General features: G+C 36.3%; 1 pseudogene; it reads left to right on the forward strand.

The window, feature by feature from the left end:
- Positions 1-1,647: 1,647 nt before the first annotated feature.
- LOC141686360 (protein DETOXIFICATION 56-like) lies at positions 1,648-7,756 on the forward strand (annotated as a pseudogene).
- Positions 7,757-20,894: the final 13,138 nt, after the last annotated feature.

Below are 20,894 nucleotides of genomic sequence, written 5' to 3' on the forward strand. Positions count from 1 at the left end.
GAGATTTAACTAGCATATATTAACTAAGAGATTAAAACTGAATTACTTATATGAGAATAAAACATAGGATTCTAACTTCATTAAATACTTTATTCAAAGTCTATGTCTTTAACCTTAGCATGTGATGGTGATGACAACTAATCAGATAACATGCAATTAGTATACGCCAACTTTCGTTATACGTATACCCTACTACTAAGCATCCATAATTAAGATAAAAGATAACATACACCAATTATGCTTAGACCCTATATGTCTATAAGATTTGAAAACATAACGGTTGAAGAGCAAGTTATCTATCTTAATTACATAGGGTGAATAAGATGGTTAAAATTACCCACGAATTATGCATGTCAATTCATACATAATCCTATGCTAGCATGGCAAGTTATAAACCTCTATATTCACTGTCGCTTCAATAGAGATTAACAAACAATCTTAGATGTTAGATATGCATCAAAGACGAATAAGCCAAACTAGGAAATAATAAATCACCACACACTAAATATTATAAAACAATTAACTATTGAAATTTATAGATAAATCCGTTAGAAGCCCATGACAATGATTAGTTCATAATCGAACTCATCGTCACCATGGGTTCCAATGAAAACATGATAATAAACAATATAAGAGTACTAGGGTTCAAAGACAAATCGAAAACAAGCATCAAAGTATCAACTATATTGAAGAATACAAAAGTCTTCTTCTCCGTAGTCGTCTTGTGCTCTCTAGGTCTTCGTATTGCTCTCTCTTGTCTCCTTGTTATTAAAAACGAATTATTATGGGTATATATAGGATTCTGGTGGACTTGGGCTCTCAAAATCTCCAATTTCAACTCAAAACAGGATTCTGGCACAGGGACCCCGCACAGCCGCCCCGCTCTCCGCGCGGGCGCGTGCACTTTCTGCATCTCTGGCACGGCCGCCCCACTTCCTGCGCGGGTGCGCCGCCTTCCTGCACTTTGACTTCAATTTTTATTTTGGCTGCAGTTTGAGTTTCGTTCGTCAGAATTCGATGATTCAATAGTCCACGTGAAGCTATCGAGGTTCTCTACAACTTGAGAATGGTCTTGACTTAAGAATCTGTCTCTTTTCAGCACATTTCCTTAAAAAGCTCATTTATTCATCCAACTCATGCCTGTAATGCAATAACACAAAAACACATCAAAAATATCAATAACTTGAGTCCAAAACACCAACTTTAGCCTGTAATGAAGCGTTTCAAGTAGATATAAATCCATCTATCACACCCCCAAACTTGAATCTATGCTTGTTCTCAAGCATAAACAGACTCAAAAACTACAAAACAAAACTAATGCATGAATGTAACTATGTGAATGCAGCTAAATGATAATACAATCGATCCCCTCAGAATAACCATAACTAAATGAATAAGCCAATGCCTCTAAGAATGCAATGAATTTAAATAAAGTTTGAATAAATCTCACAAATCAACTCACAAACTAGAAACGTGCGTGTGTGCAACGTTTAACAGATATACTCTCGATACTAGATCAAATAACCATAACTTATCTATCATCAAAACAATCACGAGTTTATAAACAGAATAGACGATAAACACATAATAACTCACAACACCTCATTTCTACAAGAGTTATGCAAGGATTCATGCTATTATTGAACAAATCGTGTTTTAGAAATAAAAAAGCAGAGAGGTCTAGAAATTCTATTGGCGGCTACGAATTTAGTATGATTCATGAAGTTGGACATCACTACTGCATTTCTAGGCCGCCTCGGTGAGCTACAATTGGCTGACGGGGCGTTTGGCTTCACCTTTGCTAACGTTACTGGATTTTCAGTATTGAGTGGACTTTCGAATGCTATGGAACCTATATGTGGCCAAGCATATGGTGCTAAGAACTTTAATCTCCTTCACAAGTCACTTGTCATGACAAATTTTTTACTACTACTAACCACTCTGCCCGTGTCTGTTTTGTGGATTAATGTTGATAAAATCTTAACTTTTTTCGGACAAGAAAAAGACATCGCCCTGACCGCGAGGAAATATCTCGTCTATCTACTGCCTGATTTGGTAATCACTTCTTTATTATGCCCTTTGAAAGCTTATTTAAGCTCACAAAGCCTGACTATTCCAGTTATGTTGAGTTCCACAATAGCTGTTGTCCTTCATGTTCCTATTAACATCTTACTTGTGAAAGTGAAAGGATTAGAGGGAGTCTCCATGACTGTTTGGATTTTTGATCTTATAGTTGTGGTTTTGCTCACAGTTTATATATTGAGGCTGGAGATTAAAAAAATAGGAAAGTGGGAAGGAGGAGGATGGTTTGAGCAAGGAACTAAAGACTGGATTAGTTTGCTCAAGCTTTGTGGACCATGTTGTTTAACCACTTATCTTGAATGGTGGTGCTATGAGATCTTAGTCTTGTTGGCTGGTTGGCTTCCAAATGCAAGGCAAGCAGTCGGGGTGCTAGCCATTGTCCTGAATTTTGACTACTTGGTCTACTCTATTATGCTCTCCCTGGCTACTTCTGCATCCATTCGTGTGTCGAATGAACTCGGTGCTAATCAACCTGGCCTAGCATATCAGTCAGCATGTGTGTCTCTATCTGTTAGCTTCATCACGGGCTGTATTGGTGGTGCAGTAATGGTAGCATCTAGAGGCATATGGGGACCTTTGTTTATTAATAACAAAGGAATTATTAGTAGTGTAAAGAAGATGGTCCTTCTGATAGCATTAATAGAAGTGGTGAATTTCCCATTAGCAGTTTCTGGAGGAATAACGCGAGGAACGGCTAGACCATGGTTGGGTATGTATGCAAACCTTGGCGGCTTTTACTTGTTGGCTTTGCCTTTGTGTTGGACTTTAGCTTTCAAGGTTCATCTAGGACTTGGTGGATTGTTAGCAGGATTCTTTGTTGGGATGGGTGGCTGCTTGATCTTATTACTGGTGTTTGTCGCAAGGATTAATTGGGTTGAAGAAGCTGGGAAAGCACGATACGGACCTCACACCTGGAAGAGGACCAAGAAGCTGTTAGTAAAGACCGAAAGGATAAACTTCAGACATCAATTGATTAGAGCTAGCTGAAGCAATTTGATTAGATTTATTTCCTGCAAACTTTACATTCATTGTAATGTTTTCTGGAACAGGACTCATAGGAGTAGAACGTTGTCCTTCCTCTTGCAGCAACAACGAATAAGCTTGACTGAGTGTAGGAAGAGGTTTCATCATAAGCATCTAGCCTCTTATAGCAATGAATACATCATTTAAGCCCATCAGAAACTGACTCAGGCTGTTAATCTGCTCATAAGATTCAAGTTTTGAACTCACACCACAGGCACAAGCATTTTGCACACAAATGCATTTAGGAATTGGAGCTAGTGCATTGAGTTCATCTGTTAGAGTTCTTATTTTAGTAAAATATGCAGTAATGGACATAGATCCCCGGTTAAGAGCAATTAAGTCTTTCTTCAACTGAAAAATGCGTGGAACATTGCTCTGAGAGAATCTGATTGATAAATCATCCCAAATCTCCTTTATTGTACTAAAATAAACCACACTATCTCGAATTTCAGTTGAAATTGAGTTCAATAACCAGGATAATACCATATCATTGCACCGATTCCAGAAAGGATGTAGAGGTGTACTAGTCAGAGGTTGAGCAAGAGATCCATCAATCATTCCTACTTTATTCTTAGCAGATAAAGCTATTTTTACGGAACGACTCCACTGATGATAGTTTTGAGTCGTTAAAGGTTGAGTAACAAGAGAAATTCCAGGATTATCCGAAGGTTGAAGATAATAAGGATGAAACACATCGATAACAATAGTATTACTAGTAGATGCAGTCTGATTAGGCATTGTAGGAGTAGATGGTGATGAAACAACAGCAGAATAAGTTTGTTTACACATATAGAAATTGGATCTAAGTATCAAAAGTTATCATATAGCAGCATATCATTGTAATTATCAAACAGATGCAATTTAAAGAAAAAAACTAGGTGAAACACATAGTAACAATGGCGTCGTATGGAAAATATGAAGAAGATGAAGTAACAATGAAGACGTAGTGGAGAACCTGTATACGAATCCATCGCCGCTCTGATACCATGTCACAACAATGAATAAGAGCTCTGTGTAACAGAGATGAATCAATCAAGCAACAAATTTCATCATTGAAATAAAGGTTGAAGTTACATTCTTATATGAAGATAAGAGAGATATATATCTATATGTTCTGATTAACTAATAAGACTACACTCAGGTTATATATTAACAAAACAGAAATGATAGCTAATTACAACTGTAATTCTCTAACTAACTATCATTGACTTTGCTTGTGAGTTGACTTGTGAGGTCATCAGTTACATTAGCAGCATCTGATGATATAGCAGCAGTGGTATCACATATCATAACATCCCCCTCAAGTTAGGAGGAGCAAATAGATTGGTAACTCCTAACTTGGACTGTAAAGCAGCAAGTTGATAGGAAGGTAAAGCCTTGGTAAAAATGTCAGCAGGTTGCACATAAGTATTTATATGAGAAATGTAATAACCCCAAATTTTGGAATTTTTGAAACCATTATGAATAGTGATTTTGCAGATTATGTTGAATGAGAAAACTTTTCATGCCACACTATGTAGGGGTTCTTCTATTGTTATTCTGAGATCTTATTAGTACTTTATATGGGATATAAGTGTATGTAAAGATCGTCAGAATCCAAATCCGAACACTTTGATTTTTCCTAAAAATCCACCAGATACCGAAAGAATTGAGTATAAGGTAACAGGATAAAAAAGATCTAAATTCAAGGATTATAAGAGAGGATCATAAAAGGGATATAATGTATTGAGAAAGGTTAAGGGAACCTAAGTAATAAGATTCCGGGTATGATCCCTCAAACGAGAAACGAGAACGAAAGTTAAGCGAACCGTATAACAGATCAGCGGTCATTAGGCAAACAATTAGGAGTTAATAAAGGAGGTTAGGGATGATGAGGTCATCCAACCAATAAGAAGAGGGCAAGTAAGGGATGATGACATCACAAGGTGAAATAAGCATGACATAGGGGGGAAGGAGGTGTGGATGAATGATAACCACACAAAGTTCAAGGTTAATAAGGTAATTAACCAAAATCAAAACAAAAACAACCAAGGCAAATCAAAACAAATCACAAAAAATACAAAACACTCCATTTTCTTCATGAAGCTCTCGGCTTCTTTCTTAGCAAAAGGGAAGTCCAAGCTCCTCCACTTGCTAATTTACAAGGTAATTATCCTAGCTTCTCCTAGTTAAGTTACATACTTCCTAGAAATCTTAGCTTCAAAATCCTTTCCTAGCATTTCCTATAAATCATTCAAGAAGATGGTGAATAGTACTTTCTTGAAATTAATTTTTGTGTTCTTGATTTCTTTGAAAGAACAAGCTTGTAGGAGGTTAGATTAAGGCTTCCATGGGCATTCCAAGGATCTTTCATGGATTAAAAGCTTCAAGGAAGGTATAACTCTTCATTATCTTAGCATTTAGTTGTTTGGTATAAATGATTATGATGATGGAATGAGAGAATAAGTGTAGTAGTTGTTTTGTCATGTTGAGATCTTAGTGGTTAAGTGCTTTTGTTGATTTTGGAGTTAAAAAGTAGCACTAGTTGTTCTTGATGATTCATGGTATGATTTGAGCTTGGTTTAAATGGTTTAAAGTGGTTGATGAGTGATATGGTCATATGGTTGTATTGGGATTGATTGGTGATGATTTGGTGTTGAATTGGTTGGTAAAATTTTGGGAAATCGAGTAAACATAGCTGTCGTAATGTCTGATTTACTTTAGGCTGTTTTTGTTCTTAACATTAGGACCCGTTAACACACTGCTAGGTTTTGACCATTGCCATGATTAGATAGTTCATGTTACGAGCTTCGTTTTGATATGTAGTTCGTTTGATTCCGATGTACGGTTTAGGAGAAACGACCATTTTAAGTAACGGTATTTCGCGACCGAACCGTTACCACTCGCCTTACTTTGAAACATAGGTTAAAAACCTTAAAGGACTAAATTGGAGTATGATTCATTTATGTAAAGTGTATTAGGCAGTTGGTAAGACACTCTCGAAAGAATCTCCTTAAAAACCTTAATGGTTAATTTATTAAAAATGTTGGAGCCGAGGATACTCGAGCGACTTAAGTAAATCGTTAAGCGCGAAAGCGAACGTTAGGACTCTAAATGGTTAAAGTCTAGTTTCTTAAGTGACCGGGGTTTAATTCCGACTTATGTTGTTGTTCATAGGTTATCGGACCCACTCTAAGCTTAAGCCTATCCGGGAGCACTCAGGCAAGTTTTCTACCCGTATAACTGTTGTTGTGATGTATATGTGTATATGCATGATCTTGCGATAAATGCATATTTGTTATTAGCAAATTCTTGCGATATATTGTAGCATGTGATATGGTATATATGCATGCCTGGTTCATATTCTTGATTTATATATCTGTTGATTCCAATGCTTATAGTTGCATAATACCTATGCTAGAGATAAGCAGTAGTTGCGTATACCCTTAGTATAGGGGACCCAAAGGCGAACATTTTCTAAACCGGGAGTCGATGTTCCCGAGTATATTATATATATATATATATATTTATATATATATGAATAGTTTTCAAAACTATTAATCGAATAAGGTTTATTCGATAACTTTATATTATTTAATGAATATTATTTGAATATTCATCCGAGGACTTATGACTCTGTTTATTCTATTTAATGATTATTAATTGGACATTCATTTGAGGAGGTATGACTCCGTTTATTTTATTTAATGAATATTATTTATAATATTCATTCGAGGTATTATGACTCCGCTTATTATTTAATAATATTCTTTATTTTATTAAAGAATAATGTTTCGATAATCAAACTTATTTTCGATTATTCAAATAAAGATAGTACTTTCATATAAGTATATTTTTGGTTATTTAATATCCATTTCAAGTATGAGTTTTAAAACTTCTACTTCGATTATTTTTATAAGGATTATCTTTATGAGAATATTATTTAAATAATAATATTCAGATATTTCTAATATATCGGGACTGATTTATTTTAATAAATCAGCAGTACTCCAAACATTCTTAAAAATGTTTTCGAGTCTTCAAAATGATTTCTAAAAGTTAGGGCGGATCCCAAAACTCATTCTTTTATATTTAAGATCCTCCTTTCGAAGGGGATTTAAATACTCGCTCAAAACCTGGGGGATCCGGCTCTGTGGTGTATTTTACATTCGCAACGTGGTTGCTGTTTTGAGAAAACAATTTGATTACTTGCCCAATGTTCGAGAAGTAAGTCCATCTAATTGAGTCGGCATAAACGTCAGGCCGGGGTACAGTCTATCAAAGTGTAAGTGACTGGGTGGTAGTCCATCAACGCGTAAGAGGCCGGGTGGAGGTCCAGCACAAGGTCCTTATGTGGCCAGGGTGATGACCGGTGGGGGATTCATCCATCTACTAGTAGAAAAGGTTACTTATTGGTATCTTTGCATGATCATCAAGATATCAGGTTTATGCCAAGGTTTTCTCCTTTCCAAATTCATTGGATATTGCAACTCTGTTTATAATTTTCATAACAGAGGTTTTCAAGGAGTGTATGAAATGTATATATATATATAGGTGTATATATATCGGGACTTAATGAAGTATCTCGTAACTTCATTATTTATAATGATGTTGAAAGATTGAATCTATTCAAATCTTGTCTTGTAGTCTCATCTATGTGATGAACTTTTGAAACTAATTATAACTTGAATGGTGGTAGTTCAAGTAGTATTTGGAAAAGATATAAGTATATTGGAGTATCTTGTAACTTCATCTTTTAAACTTATATCCAGCAAATGATTATCTTATGCATGTCAAAGATTTTCAGAAAAACGTTGAGACAAGGTTAGATATATGAGATCACCTTGCAACGATATTTTATACAGTTATAAACGGGAACTTTGTGTATATTATACATGTCAGAGGATTGCAAAGATTTTGAAAAGTATATATGTACATATATACTGAATATTTTGCGACTTGGTCGCGATAAGATATCAAACTTGGTTCATTTCTTCTTGACCAAGACTTTCATGAGTAATATGAGAATGCTCATATATTGTAAATCATTATGCATATTATTTTGGTGGGCTTGCTGCTCACCCTTGCTTTCTTCTTTCATCACACAATAACAGATAGAAAAGATGAACAGGACCAAGCTCCCAATTCGCGAGCGGATAGGAAACGTTTCGCAGTTTCCTATAGGCATTGATGTCGCTGTAGCTGAGGTAGGAACTACCAATAGGCTAGGCTTTAACTTTTGATGTACCAGATTTATGTATATTTATGAATTGTAATAATGGCAAAGAAATGTAAATTATTCAGAAACCCTTTTAAGGTGTATTGGCAGATAATTGTGGAATAAAATGACTTGTGATTATTTTTGGATATTCATCTCTGAGACTATAACTTGTGGTGTGTGTGTTTATTGTGGGGTCATAGTACAGAGTAGTTGATTATTTATTAAGATTGGGTGTTATTAAGGGAAATGGAACTCGTGACAACCCGGATCCCCGACCCCGGATTTGGGGGTGTTACAGGAATGGTATCAGAGCTAAGCGTTATAAACCTCAGAGATAATATGACGTTAAAATAATAAGTTCACTAAGATAATAAGAACTCTTGCTAAGTTCATAGTTGGGCTACCTAACGTAGTACTGACAGTTAAAACCCTTATGGGAACCCTTATAAATATCGTGATAGAAGCGTAGTTCGTTATCGTAGATGGTAGCGGGACTCCGAACCCTGAGGTTGAGGAGCAACAGTGCAATGATGTTTTATTACTAATTGGAGATCGGATTGTGGATCCGATAGAGCGTCCTAACGCAGGACCGGATGATGTTCATATTGAGGATGTAGTGGTTGAGGATGTTGTCCTAGATGGGATTGTTGCTGAGGAGGATCTCGTGGAGGATCCTAACAAGAATGAATGAAGGACCATTGAGGAATTAATGACCATGGTTAGGGAAACTACCAGAGGTAGGATTGGCCGGTCATTACCGGAGGTTCGTTCAAGTTTGTAAAGATAGTAGCCCCTTTAACGCGGCTTACTCGTAAGACTGAGAAGTTTGAATGGACAGAGAAATACGAGAAAAGCTTTTAACAACTGAAGCAAAGGTTGGTGACAGCCCTTATGTTGGCATTGTCGGATGGAAAAAGGACATTTTGTGATTTGTATTGACGCTTCGCATAAGGAATTAGGGTGCTCTTATACAGCACAACAAGGTACTCGTGTACGCGTCAAGAAAATTAAGGGAATATAAAATTCGATATCCCCACCCATGAGCTTGGGCTCGTGGCAATAGTTTTGCCCTAAAGATTGGAGGCACTACTTGTATGGAGAGAAGTGCGAGATTTACCTAAGCCATAAATGCTCTAGTACATTTTCACGCAGAAAGAGCTCAACATGCGCCAAATGAGGTGGTTAGAGCTAATCAAGAATTATGATTGGGAGATTCTTTATCATTCAGGAAAAGCCAATGTGGTGGCTGATGCCCTTAGTAAAAAGGAGAGACTCAAGATAATAATGTCTTTGGGAGAGTTTATAAGAGATTTTGAGAAAATAGAAATAGAAGTGAAGGTAACCGGAGCCGGTACCGAAAAGCTGTTTGAGATTGCAATACAGGCCGAATTATTGGAAAAGAACATATTGTGCCAGAAAAAATGATGAATGAAGGCAGAGAGCCAACAAATAGATATGAGATTAGTACCGAGAAAGATGATAAGGGAATAATGAGGTATTCCTATAGAATTTGGGTTCCAAATGTTCAAGAGCTTAAAGATGAGATCTTAGATGAAAGTCATAGTTCAAGGAATAAGATTAAGGGCAAACCCTGAATGTGATAGTCAGGGAGGACACCATCAAGATAGAAGGAACCCATAACATAATGAAGTGGAAAATGAGGATTTTAACGTATAAGATAACCCCAAGTATGGGAGAAGGATGAAATATTTCATACTAAGGAAACAGAAAGTCGAGTAAGGAAAGGAGACCCGAGACGGTACTCCTATACGGCAATTCATGGACCTGTCTAAAAAGGACTTAGACTATTATCCCCAACCACCACCTTGAGGAAATAATGCGGTAGGAAATTCTTTCATGACCTTTAAATCGCTAAGCTCTCAGAGTTCCAAGGAACAGGTTGACCCAGTCGGGGCAAGAGCCTGGCTAAAGGAAATATAGGAATCATTTGAGATTCTAAATGATTGACGAATCACGAAAGACTGTTTTGTCACTTACCCTCCTAAGAGAGAGGCCACCCGCTGGAGAAAGGCAAAGGAAGGCACGGAGCAAGAGATTATAATAAACTGATTTAAGTTCAATCAATTATTTTCAGGAAAGTACTTCCCAAGGTTATGGAGATAGTGTAAAAGCTTTAGAGCCAGAACAAAGGCAGACGAGTATGATGAATTATGAATCTAAGCTGTAAAAGTTATCAAGATTCGTTCTGAGGACACGAATCCAGAATGACGGGATGTTTGAAATCAATGCTTATGTTGTGTTGGTTCATGAAATAATGATAAGAGAAAGGAAAATAAAAAGAAACTGAAGTGGAAAGGAATATAAAGGCAATGGAGTTTGAGGTATGATAAGGGAGTTGGGTATGAGGAAACCCTAAAGACTCATAGCAATAGAAATAGAAAAGTATGTATTCGTCAGGATGAGGGTGATTCACCATGAGTTAAAATCGATGGTTGAAGGCATAAGAGATACATATATTTTATCCCCTGTAAGTTGGGAGGATTCGAGGAAACCTTGAGATAATTCGAAGGATAAATAATGAGACGCGGATAGACTGAGGAGACAAGGAAGTAAGAAATTAGGAAAATTGGATGAAGGAAGTGACCTTCAAGAATGTGAAGTGTAAGACCGGTGGCTCGATACCCAGAAAGGGAGACGCCGGGTATGAAAGATATCCCAACATTGAGGTGACTGTTGAGATAAACAACAAAAGTAAATAAGGAATTATTAAGAAGAGGTTCACGTTGAACACGACCAATATCTTCCAGAACATCCTTGTTATCGTTACCAAATTAGGCAAGAAAAGCGGATAACCGTTGTTATCTTTTGGAGGCCATATTGATTGACCTCATTTTGAATACAGATGTTATTGTGAAATTAGGCATATACTATCGAGGTGGGAATGATTGAATAAGACACCCTTATCAGGGATATATGACTTGATTTATCCATGGAAGGATGCATGTACCTTTTTAAAGGTGGAATTAAGGATAGAACATCGGTAACTTAAAACGAATCCTAGGGGAATGCATAAAGGTTGGCATTTCACCCTTAATAGGGATAGTATGAGTTTTGACAGTATGAATTGGAAAGGATTAAGATAATAACAACCTTTAAGAATCAGTGGAGAAATTTTTTCCAGAAGTATATAGACAATGATTCTGGTATTAATAAATGGTATCTTGATATGCCCTGTATCTAGGGAATACATGAGGAACGATTTAAGGATAACCTTAGAGGTTTTACAAGGAGAAAGGTAATATTCAAAATTCTCAAAAATAGAAGTGTTGATAAAGGAAATATGACGTAATTATAATGATGCCAAGTGGGGCACGTGTTAAACCACGAGAAAGTATGGATCGAACCAGTAATGGTCGAAATTGTTCAGGGAAATTAGGACTTAAGATAAAAGATGTTCTAAGTATGATTGAGATTCAGTCGTGATAGTGATTAACCTCTAAAGACGGAGGCAATAACTTATGGAAAAATGGTGATATTTTTTTTTACTCATCAGATTTTAAGGAGAACATCTTCACATAAGCTGTGATTGAAATGAGGTAGAAAATTTATTTGGAGGTGGTTAAAATGACATTGACTGTAAGGAAATTTTACTATCAGGAAAGGCCAAAGAGGTGGTCGACACTTTAAAGGTAAAAGGATAATTATAGGCGCTTGTGCCAAAGGAATACAGTGATGATGGTTAAAGCTATGAAGGTTGTATTATGGTTTGGAAGATTGACATTCCTTCTGATGACTGTGCAATACCCAACCGTAATAGTAGTTGGTAAAGGTTTAATTCGTGTAATCGCCATGAGCGGGCTATCTATCTCAGAAGATACTATCTTGAGATAAGCCAGGACCATGTTTCAAAAAGGACTAGACGAACCCTTGAGTTAAGTCTTCTATTTAAGGCATACGATTAAGAATGGTATTAACCTGCTATCGTTGCTTTGACTGAAACTCTTCTGCAATTTTATCTATTTCATGTCATGAAAGTACGTCAGAGTTTGGTCTGTTCTTCATGAATTATGATTGGTGGTTATGTTAACTCCTTAGAAGTATTCTATACGACATGTATGGACTCCGTATGGTTAGATATTAAGAATCATGGAAAGTGAATGACGACAGTAGGTCAGTGGTGGACCATAGTAATGCAGCAATGATTCTGCGAGTAATGAGTCGATTACAACCGTGAGAGTTGTATTGGAATGGATGTTGAGATTGAGTACCACTAATCGGGTCGTGGTGGTGTATAAGTTACCATTGAATAGACTAATTAAGTAAATTATTTACCTATTAAATATTTATTCCTCCTTATCAATAGAAGGTCGTATGACTATACGAGAAAGGTTGCGATGCAAGCATAGAATTATAGTAACGATGATATCTAGAATGAAATCTCAGATTCGATTTTCGATGTCGAGGGAGCTTCAAAGGTGATTGTGTATAAGCTCGAGGAAGAGCAAGGGTCCATAGAATGATGGACGGAATAGCAAAAATATTTAAGCATGTGAAATGCGATGCGATAATACTTGATATATATACATATATGTTTTGTTCTCCTATGACAAACCTCTATAGTTCAGAGGTAGGTTCCAAGCCAGATATTTTGTGGCAGTATATTTTTTTTCATATATACAATTCTCTTCAATTCGTTCTTTTCTCTTCTTTTCATTTCATATAAACTGAGAAGAACAACCCTTCCAGAAGGGGAGGTATTGCCGAATGACTATCTATCTGTGTGATAGAAGCCGAGTAGGATACCAGGTATTGTTTAATTGCTTGTCAAGTACTAAAGGCTGGCCACCTTCTGTACTAACTATACAATGTAACAAGTGTTCATGATCATAGTGATCTCTCAATGAATTCTTTTACTTCTATATGATGGATCAAGCTTTCAAAGATAGAAGCAGCTAGAAAGGAGTAGTATCAGTATGGTGGTATTCCGATTCTAACACATTCGTGATACTGAGGTTGACGTGGTTATTAAAAGGTTATAGAACGCTAACGAGCAAAAGTATGACCAGTATAGTATTAGGTACGGAAGATAGTAATGACTACGAACTGGAAAAGAATGGGTATTGAGAAGCAAAAGCTATAATGCTAGAAGTTATGATGAAAGTCTGTGCAATAGACTTGAAAGAATTTGAAATGGTCACTTAACACGGATTGAGTTTTCTTACGACAATAGATCATATGTTAGTATTGAGATATCGCCTTATGAGATCCTTGAGGGAAGACAATGTCGATCTCCCTTATGTTAGGATGAAGTTGTAAGAGCGCAAGATGCTTGGACCCGCAGTAGTCCAAAGGACCAGGGATATAATAGATCTAATCAGAGGACGGCTGGTAGTAACCCAAGATGGACATAAGAGGTATGCTGATTTGACTCGAAAGGACAAAGGGTATGAAATAGGGGACCTAGTAATGTTATAGGTATCCCTTGGAAAGGATTGATGAGGTTCGGAAAGAAAGGAAAGCTAAGTCTACAATTTGTTGGACCCTTGGATATATTAAGACGTATTGGGAAGCTAGCATATGAGCTAGCCCTACCCCCGAATATGTAGCAAGTTCTTAACGTGTTCCACGTATCAATGTTAAGGAAGTGTAATTCGGATGCCAGATAAATAGGGGCATATGAGCACATAGACATGCAACCCGACGTAACCTATATGGAGCAACCAGGAAGGGTTATAGAGTGAAAAGGAACAAGTGCTTAGGAGAAGGGTTATCATACTATTCAGAGTTTGATGGAAGAACCACAATGTGGGAAAATTTACTCGAGAGTTAGAAAGTGCAATGTTAAGAGAGTATCCCTATTCATTTTCTATCTGATTCCGGGACAGAATCCTTTTAAGGAGGGGAGACTGTAATAACCCCAAATTTTGAAATTTTTGAAACCCTTATGAATAGTGATTTTGCAGATTATGCTGAATGATAAAACTTTTCATGCCACACTATGTAGGGGTTCTTCTATTGTTATTCTGAGATCTTATTAGTACTTTATATGTAATATAAGTGTATGTAAAGATCGTCAGAATCCAAATCCGAACACTTTGATTTTTCCCTGAAAATCCACCAGATACCGAAAGAATTGAGTATAAGGTAACAGGATAAAAAGGATCTAAATTCAAGGATTATAAGAGAGGATCATAAAAGGGATATAATGTATTGAGAAAGGTTAAGGGAACCTAAGTAATAAGATCCCGGGTATGATCCCTCAAACGAGAAACGGGAACGAAAGTTAAGCGAACCGTATAACAGATCCGCGGTCATTAGGCAAACAATTAGGAGTTAATCAAGGAGGTTAGGGATGATGAGGTCATCCAACCAATAAGAAGAGGGCAAGTAAGGGATGATGACATCACAAGGTGACATAAGCATGACATAGGGGGGAAGGAGGTGTGGTTGAATGATAACCACACAAAGTTCAAGGTTAATAAGGTAATTAACCAAAATCAAAACAAAAACAACCAAGGCAAATCAAAAAAAAAACACAAAAAACACAAAACACTCCATTTTCTTCATGAAGCTCTCGGCTTCTTTCTTAGCAAAAGGGAAGTCCAAGCTCCTCCACTTGCTAATTTACAAGGTAATTATCCTAGCTTCTCCTAGTTAAGTTACATACTTCCTAGAAATCTTAGCTTCAAAATCCTTTCCTAGCATTTCCTATAAATCATTCAAGAAGATGGTGAATAGTACTTTCTTGAAATTAATTTTTGTGTTCTTGATTTCTTTGAAAGAACAAGCTTGTAGGAGGTTAGATTAAGGCTTCCATGGGCATTCCAAGGATCTTTCATGGATTAAAAGCTTCAAGGAAGGTATAACTCTTCATTATCTTAGCATTTAGTTGTTTGGTATAAATGATTATGATGATGGAATGAGAGATTAAGTGTAGTAGTTGTTTTGTCATGTTGAGATCTTAGTGGTTAAGTGCTTTTGTTGATTTTGGAGTTAAAAAGTAGCACTAGTTGTTCTTGATGATTCATGGTATGATTTGAGCTTGGTTTAAATGGTTTAAAGTGGTTGATGAGTGATATGGTCATATGATTGTATTGGGATTGATTGGTGATGATTTGGTGTTGAATTGGTTGGTAAAATTTTGGGAAATCGCGTAAACATAGCCGTCGTAATGTCCGATTTACTTTAGGCTGTTTTTGTTCTTAACATTAGGACCCGTGAACTCACTGCTAGGTTTTGACCATTGCCATTATTAGATAGTTCATGTTACGAGCTTCGTTTTGATATGTAGTTCGTTTGATTCCGATGTACGGTTTAGGAAAAATGACCGTTTTAAGTAACGGTGTTTCGCGACCGAACCGTTACCACTCGCCTTACATTAAAACATAGGTTAAAGACCTTAAAGGACTAAATTGGAGTATGAATCATTTATGTAAAGTGTATTAGGAAGTTGGTAAGACACTCGCGAAAGAATCGCCTTAAAACCCTTAATGGTTAATTTATTAAAAATGGCGGAGCCGAGGATACTCGAGCGACTTAAGTAAATCGTTAAGCGCGAAAGCGAACGTTATGACTCTAAATGGTTAAAGTCTAGTTTCTTAAGCGACCGGGGTTTAATTCCGACTTATGTTGTTGTTCATAGGTTATCGGACCCACTCTAAGCTTAAGCCTATCCGGGAGCACTCAGGCAAGTTTTCTACCCGTATAACTGTTGTTGTGATATATATGTGTATATGCATGATCTTGCGATAAATGCATATTTGTTATTAGCAAATTCTTGCGATATATTGTAGCATGTGATATGGTATATATGCATGCCTGGTTCATATTCTTGATTTATATATCTGTTGATTCCAATGCTTATAGTTGCATAATACCTATGTTAGAGATAAGCAGTAGTTGCGTATACCCTTAGTATAGGGGACCAAAAGGCAAACATTTTCTAAACCGGGAGTCGATGCTCCCGAGTATATTATATATATATATTTATATATATATGAATAGTTTTCAAAACTATTAATCGAATAAGGTTTATTCGATAACTTTATATTATTTAATGAATATTATTTGAATATTCATTCGAGGACTTATGACTCTGTTTATTCTATTTAATGATTATTAATTGGACATTCATTTGAGGATGTATGACTCCGTTTATTTTATTTAATGAATATTATTTATAATATTCATTCGAGGTATTATGACTCCGCTTATTATTTAATAATATTCTTTATTTTATTAAAGAATAATGTTTCGATAATCAAACTTATTTTCGATTATTCAAATAAAGATAGTACTTTCATATAAGTATATCTTTGGTTATTTAATATCCATTTCAAGTATGAGTTTTAAATTTTCTACTTTGATTATTTTTATAAGGGTTATCTTTATGAGAATATTATTTAAATAATAATATTCAGATATTTCTAATATATCGGGACTGATTTATTTTAATAAATCAGCAGTACTCCAAACATTCTTAAAAATGTTTTCGAGTCTTCAAAATGATTTCTAAAAGTTAGGGCGGATCCCAAAACTCATTCTTTTATATTTAAGATCCTCCTTTCGAAGGGGATTTAAATACTCGCTCAAAACCTGGGGGATCCGGCTCTGTGGTGTATTTTACATTCGCAACGTGGTTGCTGTTTTGAGAAAACAATTTGATTACTTGCCCAATGTTCGAGAAGTAAGTCCATCTAATTGAGTCGGCATAAGCGTCAGGCCGGGGTACAGTCTATCAAAGTGTAAGTGACTGGGTGGTAGTCCATCAACGCGTAAGAGGCCGGGTGGCGGTCCAGCACAAGGTCCTTATGTGGCCAGGGTGATGACCGGTGGGGGATTCATCCATCTACTAGTAGAAAAGGTTACTTATTGGTATCTTTGCATGATCATCAAGATATCAGGTTTATGCCAAGGTTTTCTCCTTTCCAAATTCATTGGATATTGCAACTCTGTTTATAATTTTCATAACAGAGGTTTTCAAGGAGTGTATGAAATGTATATATATATATATAGGTGTATATATATCGGGACTTAATGAAGTATCTCGTAACTTCATTATTTATAATGATGTTCAAAGATTGAATCTATTCAAATCTTGTCTTGTAGTCTCATCTATGTGATGAACTTTTGAAACTAATTATAACTTGAACGGTGGTAGTTCAAGTAGTATTTGGAAAAGATATAAGTATAATGGAGTATCTTGTAACTTCATCTTTTAAACTTATATCCAGCAAATGATTATCTTATGCATGTCAAAGATTTTCAGAAAAACGTTGAGACAAGGTTAGATATATGAGATCACCTTGCAACGATATTTTATACAGTTATAAATGGGAACTCTGTGTATATTATACATTTCAAAGGATTTCAAAGATTGTGAAAAGTATATATGTACATATATACTGAATATTTTGCGACTTGGTCACGGTAAGATATCAAACTTGGTTCATTTCTTCTTGACCAAGACTTTCATGAGTAATATGAGAATGCTCATATATTGTAAATCATTATGCATATTATTTTGGTGGGCTTGCTGCTCACCCTTGCTTTCTTCTTTCATCACACAACAACAGATAGAAAAATGAACATGACCAAGCTCCCAATTCACGAGCGGATAGGAAACGTTCCGCAGTTTCCTATAGGCATTGATGTCGCTGTAGCTGAGGTAGGAACTACCAATAGGCTAGGCTTCAACTTTTGATGTACCAGATTTATGTATATTTATGAATTGTAATAATGGCAAAGAAATGTAAATTATTCAGAAACCCTTTTAAGGTGTATTGGCAGATAATTGTGGAATAAAATGGCTTGTGATTATTTTTGGATATTCATCTCTGAGACTATAACTTGTGGTGTGTGTGTTTATTGTGGGGTCACAGTACAGAGTAGTTGATTATTTATTAAGATTGGGTGTTATTAAGGGAAATGGAACTCGTGACAACCCGGATCCCCGACCCCGGATTTGGGGGTGTTACAAGAAGGAGCAATCAACCCAGCTTTGAACTGATCACGCACAAAGTGACAATCAATGTCAATATGCTTTGTGCGTTCATAAAATACCGGATTGGAGGCAATGTGCAAAGCAGGGTTGTTGTCACTGAACAGGGAAACTAGGACAGGTGTAGCAGATTGAAGAGTCTGCAATAGAGAAATAAGCCACTTGACTTAGCAACAAACATCAACCATAGCGCGATATTCTGCTTCTACAGAAGAGTTTGATACTGTAGGTTGTTTCTTGCACTTCCAAGAAACGAGAGAATCACTAAGAACCACACAATAACCTGTCAATGATCTACGAGTCTCAGCACAACCACCCCAGTCAGAGTCACTATATGAAGTGAGTTGAGAAGAAGAATCATGGGGAAAGAACAAACCTTGGTCAACAGTACCTTTGATATATCGAACCATTTTATAAGTTGCAACAAGATGATCAGTTCGAGGAGAAGAAATGAACTGAGATAAGATATGAACGCCATAGGAGAGGTCAGGACGAGTAATACTCAAATATAGAAGCCTACCAACAAGACGTCTATAGATAGAGATATCAGCAGAGGGCAGAAAAGCTGAAGTATTATCAATCAACTTGTGATTCTGTTCCATAGGAACCACAGAAGGCTTCACTGCAGTCATACCAGTATCTGATAAGATATCAAGGGCATACTTTTTTTGATTAAGAAAGATGCATGTGGCATAATGTACAAGTTCTAAGCCAAGAAAATATTTCATTGGCCCTATATCCTTGATCTTGAATTGAGAATGAAGAAAAGTTTTGACATTTGCAATTAATCCAGCAAAATTTCCCATGATTAAGATATCATCAACGTACACAATGACCACAACAAATGTAGCATCTTTCTCGTAAGTAAAAAGACTGTGATCGCAAGCTGCCTGAACAAACCCATAGTGCAAAAGAGAAGTAGCTAATTTACAATTCCACACCCTTGGTGCCTGTTTCAGACCTTATATAGATTTTCGTAGTCTACAAACCAACTCAGCATCAGCAGGAAAAGTATGAGACACGGTTGATAACTGTTGGAAACCTGGAGGAAGTCTCATATAGATCTCTTCATTAAGCACTCCATGGAGGAATGAATTATTGACATCTATTTGATGGATGTGCCAATTATACTTGGCAGCCAAAGCAATGACAACTCTCACTGTAGTCATATTAGCTACATGAGCATACGTCTCAAAGTAGTCAACTCCAATTGTTTGAGTAAACCCCCGAGCAACAAGCCTTGCCTTGTATTTATCAATAGTGCCTTCAGGAGTATATTTGACCTTGAATAACCATCCGCAATCAACAATATTCTTATTATATGGTCGTGATACTATATCCCATGTCTTATTGTCTTCGAGAGCAGAAATTTCAGCAATCATAGCATCTGCCCATGGTTTATGGACTACAACCTGTTTATAGCTGTAAGGAACAGGAACAGTGGAGATGTTGGATAGAAACTTGATATAAGGTTGTCTGAAGACATGATAAGACACAAATTTTTGCATTGGATGCATACACAAATTCACATCAGCAACAGAATTCTTAGAAACCAGTTCTGGTAAACCAGTGTAATCTTTAAATTTACTAGGGACATGTTTAGATCGTTGAGGTCTGAAAAATTGAATAGGTTGTTCAACCATAGATACAGAAGGTTCTGAAAGAACAGGAGTATGGTCACAGGAAATAGAGGCTGGAATAATTTCATTATTATACTGAAAAGGATGGTTATTCTCAGATTGAGAAGTAAACATAAATGGAGAAGGATCAGTAGTTAAAGTATGAAAAGGGAATATGTTTTCAACAAAAAATGACATCCCTAGAAATATAGCATTTTTTAGTGTCTAAATGCATGACTCGATATCCTTTTTTTTCCAAACGGATAACCAAGAAAAAAACATCTCTAGCCACGAGGATTAAATTTGTCAGAAGCGCTATAAACATCATCTATATAGCAAAGACAACCAAAGACCTTTAAAGAGATATAATCAGGTGACTTCTTATATAACAACTCATAAGGACTCTTAAACTTCAACTGTTGAACTGGAAGAAGATTAAGAACGTGAACAGCGGCCAAAACACAATCCCCCTAGAATGACTTAGGGAGAGATGCTTGTAATATAAGAGAACGAGCAACATTAAGGATATGTTGGTGTTTGCGTTCCACCACCCCATTCTGTTGGGGTGTGTGAGAACAGGATGTGTGATGAATTATACAAGCATTAGAGAAGAAACTTTGAAGATTTTTATTAACAAACTCGGTACCATTGTCAAAATGAACAACTTTAATATCAGCATGAAACTGAGTTTTAATGAGTTGAATAAAGTTCTGGATAATAATTGGAACCTCAGTCTTGTCAGAAATCAAATAAACCCAAGTACATTTAGTAAATTCTTCTACAATAGTAAGAAATCTATTGCATCGACCATGAGTATACACTTTGTATGGACCCCAAAGATCACAATGAATGAGTTCAAATAAGCCATACTCAGACAATGAGTGATGGGGAAAAGAAAATCGGTGTTGCTTAGCTTTAATACAAACATCACAAGTTGTAAACAAAGAAGAATTCTCATTGGAAAGAAGAGAAAATTTGTTTAGAATAACAGCAGGTGGATGTCCCAATC

This window comes from Apium graveolens, chromosome 9, assembly GCF_009905375.1.
Source record: "Apium graveolens cultivar Ventura chromosome 9, ASM990537v1, whole genome shotgun sequence".
Lineage (NCBI taxonomy): Eukaryota > Viridiplantae > Streptophyta > Magnoliopsida > Apiales > Apiaceae > Apium > Apium graveolens.